Source organism: Porites lutea, chromosome 14, assembly GCF_958299795.1.
Source record: "Porites lutea chromosome 14, jaPorLute2.1, whole genome shotgun sequence".
Lineage (NCBI taxonomy): Eukaryota > Metazoa > Cnidaria > Anthozoa > Scleractinia > Poritidae > Porites > Porites lutea.
The window spans coordinates 16,311,934-16,317,933 of NC_133214.1; the positions used below are offsets into that span (position 1 = coordinate 16,311,934).

Below are 6,000 nucleotides of genomic sequence, written 5' to 3' on the forward strand. Positions count from 1 at the left end.
AGCCGCCCTTTCGTGCCTTTATCAGATGTGGAAAAATCTGGGACTTTCCCTGCATTCCAAGAAACAAAAGCTGTAACAAATTCAGAACTGGATGCCGAATAGTCAGAACCGATTTCCAAAATGTATGTCTAATATAAATATCTTAATGTGTACATTTTTGGTGTCGAGATAACGAACCGATAACGAGTAGTCCAAAACGAGTCATTCCACTAGCATATGCAGCATATATCTGCTGCCTCGTACTCAGACGTCTCTCTCTCGATGAACATGTGCGCGCAAAGGAAGGCGGGAAGGAGAAAACGGGCTTCTCCCCTGCCGTCTGTATCCTTCCCATGGTCCCTTGCGGCGGTTCATCAGTCGTTCGCCTCTACCTTGCGAAAAACGAAGGGCCTGAGGAGGAGGCTGATATATCCGTATCCGTATAATCAGCCGACGGTTTGTCCATGTTCCTGGTTTTAAAACTGTCGGTGCCTGGATAAAAAAAATTCTCTTTTCTCTTTATGATATCTCTCCTGAACGGTACCAAGATATTTAAAAAAACTGCATGATCAACTGACAGATATGAATGAGAACATATCAACATGCAGCTTAGCAGTATTATTATTTTACACGGCTAGTTTTTATTTTTAAATGATGATGTGAAGTTTTTACCTACCTCACTGGAAACGAAATTAGCCAGTGTAAAGAAGGCAAGTTTACATTATTTGTCTCAAAATAGTCAAAACAATCTCAGCAAAATCTTTATTTGGAAAAGAGTCATTTCGCCAATATTCCAGGACGCAAAACGAACGAAAATTTAAACTGTTTCGCCTTTTTAGAAAGTAAAAAGAACTACCATCCTCGCATACAAACATTTTATTAAAAAAAACTGAAATGAAGTTTGTTTGTGACATATTATGCAAATCTGTACGGGACTTTCCCTAAAATTGCGAGACACAAAACCGCTTTGTCCATAACGATGTCACTGATAGCTGGGCGTTTATATTCACAAAATCTCATCGGAGCCGGATTCGCTGGGACTACCGACACTTAGGCCATCCCCATAAAATGTTTCGTTTCCCATCACCCGACCGACCCATTTTTTTGGAAAAATAAAAATAAAAAAAATTCCAGAATCACTTGTAAAGAAGCAAGTATTTTAATTTACCAGCACACGATCTTAAATTGTCATCGCTACTTCGTTTTTGTAGCCTTTTTAGACATTTGATAGTCCTGTTAATATACATCTTCTACCATCTGATTATATCTTGCAGACTAAACGTGAGATTTAACATGTAATCATGTGTTCATTCTTTTTTTTTTTTGCCCGACTAACCGACCCACCTTCACAAGAGGGAGGGCGATGGGAAACGAAACATTTTATGGGGATGGCCTTAGCTATGATCGGATCGACTAGTTCTACCCAAACGGGGATCATATAACCAAAATGAAATTCTCTTTGGTGTTCAAATGGTTAACTCCTGAATCAAAGCCTGTCATACCTCTAGACTGGTGTCCTCTGAAGCGTGAAAACAAGAGTTTTACCGTTCTCGCTGTGTAATGACTTCTTAACTGTTTTAATATGCCAGCAATGAATCTATTTGGTCACATCATATGAAAAATAATTGACAGCTCATCCCTGAACAAGTAACGCAAGCCATAGACAAAAGCTGGCAGAATGAAAATACCTTCCTCACGGTCTGTAGAGTTCAGTGCCTGCCTCGTACCCAGACGTCTCTCTCTCGTCTGCCGTCTGCACCCTTCCCATGGTCCCTTGTGGTTCATCACCAGTCGCTCGCCGCTACCTTGCGAAAAACGAAGCGCCTGAGGAGGCGGCTAGTTCAGTGCGTTACTGACTTTTCCTGCACTCTTAATTTATGTACTCGTTATGTTTCTGGTGAAATGACGACTGAAAGCAGCATAAACCAAACGTCAACCCTCAGTTAGACTTCCGTGCGTCTTACTGAAGTGTGATGAAACCGAAATTGAAAAAAATCCCTGACTTTCCCTAAATTCCAAGAAACAAAAACGCTATGTCCGCGATGTCACTGATATTCACAAAGTCTCGATCGGAGGAGAATTGGCTTGGACTTCTGACACTTAGGTGTGATGGGATCGACTCGTACTGTCCAAGCATTGTAATGGTAAAATACCGACAGAGTCATGGCTTTCTCCGTAATACGCGAGACAAAGGGTCAATAGGGATATGGGTAGCCCTCTAAAAAAGCTCCAATAATAACTTTTAAATGACACATGTCACGGCAGTGGATCCTAGAGCAACAATTCGTGCATGAATTCGCTTATTATCTCCGACAGCCTAACAGGTTGCATTAACAGGCACAGTTAACAGACAATATGTAACGTCGAACAGATCACATGGATGGAGTAAAGCCTTCTTTAACATTAAACACGGGAATTACCGACTTGTTTCGTGCTGAATTAGGTAAATTTGACTATTATATATATGGAAAAAGGCTAATTTGAAACAAATTGAAAACTTTCTTTAAACGCCCTTGTGGTTGTCTCAGTCTTCCTTAGACGTTCCAACAGGCGCTTTTGTAGTACGCAAACATCAATAACACGCAACAAGCGCTCTTGGATCGGTGGACGCGTTCACGCAACTGCTGACCATCTTTGTGAAAGGCGGATCCTTGCAAAAACAGAGTGCGATCTGGGTACGAGTTAAAAGTATAGAAATTCAAACTTTAGGGCTGGTTATTTGAACAAAGATTAGATGGCAGGGGCCGCGGAGCAGTTTTTACTTTTCGCAATATAAGTTAACGAACCTCGTTATAACGAACATATTTTGCCACACCCTTGACCCTTCGTTATATCGAGGTTCCACTGTAGTTAATTTTATTTATTTATTTTTCAAAAAGTGAGGGGCCCTGGCTCCCCCAGCCCCTCCCCCTGCGCGGGCCCTGGACGGGTTAAACTGCCGTTCCATTATTTAAAATAATAATTGCGAAATATGACACTTATACACTGGTCCTTCAATAGGCTAGTCTGAGTATCAGGCTTTTCTAAGGGGCTACGAGACAGGAGATTTTGGCTTTTCTTTTCCCCTTTTTCCTCCAGAAACGCCTGATACTCAGGCTGTCAACAGGCCTTTAACAACTTCCAAAAACCAGAAAACCTTCACTTTCAAAACGAGGCCAAGTGCAGAAACAGTCCTCATTATAAAAATGATTTTTTTTAATGATAATATAGATAGCTCATTTCACATCCAAGTTTTTTCACTGACTTGACGCAATCCGTAAATGGCCTGAGAACCCTGGGCACGAGGTTGACCAGAAAGTTGCATACCCTTGCGAGGGCAAAATGTGGTTTGCGCATGCGCTGGAAACGATCCACGATCTTAAACTTGCAGGGAATTGAGGGGTAGAGTAAGATCACTACACTAACGAGGTTACAATCAACGATAAGTTAAAGAGACAAACTATTTTCTATTTCACTTTGAACATTTCATTCAGCTTCGTACCCCGGACACCCAGGCCTCTCGGTTTAAACTGGCGTCAGGAGAACAGGAAGGTCGCCTATGATTGTTACGTATATCTCGTTGGTTCCGGTCATCGCCGCGTAAAGGATGAACAAACAAACTGGCGTCGGTAAAATAACCTTCGTGTCTCTTCCGAATTTGAGGGGAAAAACCTTTGACTGAGAACCTCTGTCAATGACTCTGAATTTGAGGGGAAAAACCTTTGACTGAGAACCTCTGTCAATGACTCTGAATGCCGCGAGGATGGTGAATATGATAACGAATGTAATAATCATTGTAGTATAGTAGTGAAAGTGTTTTTGCAGATGTCGTGCGATGAATATCCCTTCAGACCAAAAAGTTGAAAAAAAAGTCGTGCGGTAAAAGGAGGGCGGAAAGTTAACAACTTGGTCAAAAATAATACACGCCTCTGAGTATTGTTAAATCCATTCCTTACTACAACCGCTCAGTATATTTACTACTTGTCAATACTAAGTAAGTAAGAGCGTATTTACAGGGTACAGATCATACTTGTTGCTACTCCAGCTTGAATCAAGCAAACAATATCAGTCGGTTCTAAATTAAGGATATAAACTTTACCACCATAAACTGAATGAGGACTATATACAAGTTGTACGTTAATTCTGCATAGCTCACTTGTTGAGTGTACGTTAATACTGCATGTAACACTTTCTTAATCATCCAACTGGCAAAGAAGAGCCACACCATGCATGATCCAATGGGACTGTGGCTGATCAGATGGCAGGCGCATGTCCATCACAAAGTTAGTGGAGTGGCCTGTGGTAGAGAGCGTACCTCTCCTCTCGCTTGTTTTGTAAACAGGGGAAACAAAATGCGGCCGGTCAACAATGTCTTTCTTCTTGCAAGGTTTGAACCACATAACAGTCATACAAAGCTTTCCCGTGCGACTCTCCAATCACTCTCTTTTCTCTATCCCGTCGAGAGCCTTCCATGAAAAAGCTGTTAACATAGACACCGTCCTCGGGTGGAGTTTCGTAATTATTGTCGCCAAGAACCTCGAAGACAAACGTTAGGAGATCAATAGGAATGGTGTATTTTCTGGCGCAGTTCTGCTTTGATCCCGGTAAGAAGGCCTGAGTGAAGAAAAAACTAGATACCCAGAACACGGGAGGCACTCCGGTGTGACATTGTCATACCACTCTTGAAGAAACTTGAGGCGAGCAATCAGATCATTGATGTAACTGCCGAGTGGTTTAAGAGATGGGTAGGACTTCTTCATCCACAGACCAGGGATTTTGCCTTTAAAGATGCCGCTCGCTACCTCCTCTAGTTCAGAGGACATAACAACCAGGCCCTGTGGAACAATGTTTTGTTGCCTACCCCATAGAAAAAGGAGCAAAATATATACCCGGCAGGGAGGGCTAAGAGGAAACGGTAACATGTCTCGGGTACATTTCCTAGACACAAGTGCAGTGTGCAACATGTCGTCCAATATCGCACACGGATGAACGCAACATGATTTGAAATAACGGAGGTTGCCTGACGTACTATTTCCACCTTAGAGGAAACTGCATTTACTGCTTTCAGTCAGCGACAAGTTCGAGAGGGTCCAGTAATACAGTCAACTCTCTTTAAACAGACATCAAGACTTAGTCTCTGTCCTATTGGACACCTAGAGTAAGTCATTTTCAGTCATTTTCTCTGACTTTCTATAAGGCGCGCAGACACTTCCCGTCGCAATGGACACGGTCTGCCTTAGAGAATGTAAAGGAATAAAGATTCTACTTCACGTTTAGTCAAAACTTCAAACAAGAACTCTATAAAAATAGCTATTCAATTTATCTGAAGGTTCACTCACCTTAACAGCTTTCTGTATGTTGATAAGCGAAGATCGCACGACTTCTCGTTAGCCTGTTAAACCTGACCATTTCCTGCACCAATATCGTGTTCATACTCTGCGTATAGGTGGTGGGGTATTTCCGCAGAGCCGCTTCCGTGTCAAAGTTCTTGTATAAAATATCCTCAGCCATCCCAAAGAGTATCTCGTCGTCGGATTATCCATCTTTGGCGGAAGCTCGAGACTGCGTCAAAAGGATGCTGTTGAACAGCTGTTGACTTTCCTGTTGGTTCTTACTGATGTCTGCATTTGGCGTGCATTCCAAATACCTCAGGATGCGCAATGAGCGGAAGGCTGCGTCCGTACTCGATGTACGATGGGTAGTCGCCTTCTTTAGGAGCAAAGTTGCTTCCTCTTGGCGAAAACTTGTAGTCTTTATTGTCTATGATGGCCGCGCAGTAGAACTTATCCTGGATTGTCAACAGGGTTCGTCCATCACGTTACACGGCCTCTGTAGTTGCATTCTCTCGTAAGGCGGCTCAGAGGGGCAAACTGGACGTCCTGTAACGCAAAAACATGCACCAGCGCACATTAAAACAGTAAGGACGAAACCTATATACAGGCGATTCGCTCTGACCGGACACCTCTAATTAACAATTATTCCACGAGTGCGCGTTGGCTGTAATCATTTCAAATCCAAATAAGCGCGAGTGGAATAATTGCT

General features: G+C 42.6%; 1 long non-coding RNA gene and 1 pseudogene across 1 annotated transcript in view; one reads left to right on the forward strand and one right to left on the reverse strand.

The window, feature by feature from the left end:
- The window catches only part of LOC140924804 (uncharacterized), an 81,277-nt pseudogene that overhangs the window by 22,206 nt on the left and 53,071 nt on the right, over window positions 1-6,000 (forward strand).
- The window catches only part of LOC140924867 (uncharacterized), a 13,875-nt gene continuing 11,151 nt past the window's right edge, over window positions 3,277-6,000 (reverse strand). The window contains exons 4-5 of the long non-coding RNA XR_012164351.1: window positions 5,298-5,837; window positions 3,277-4,793 (exon numbers count right to left, since the gene is read on the reverse strand). This is a non-coding gene — a long non-coding RNA (uncharacterized lncRNA). The remainder of the gene's footprint in view (window positions 4,794-5,297; window positions 5,838-6,000) is intronic.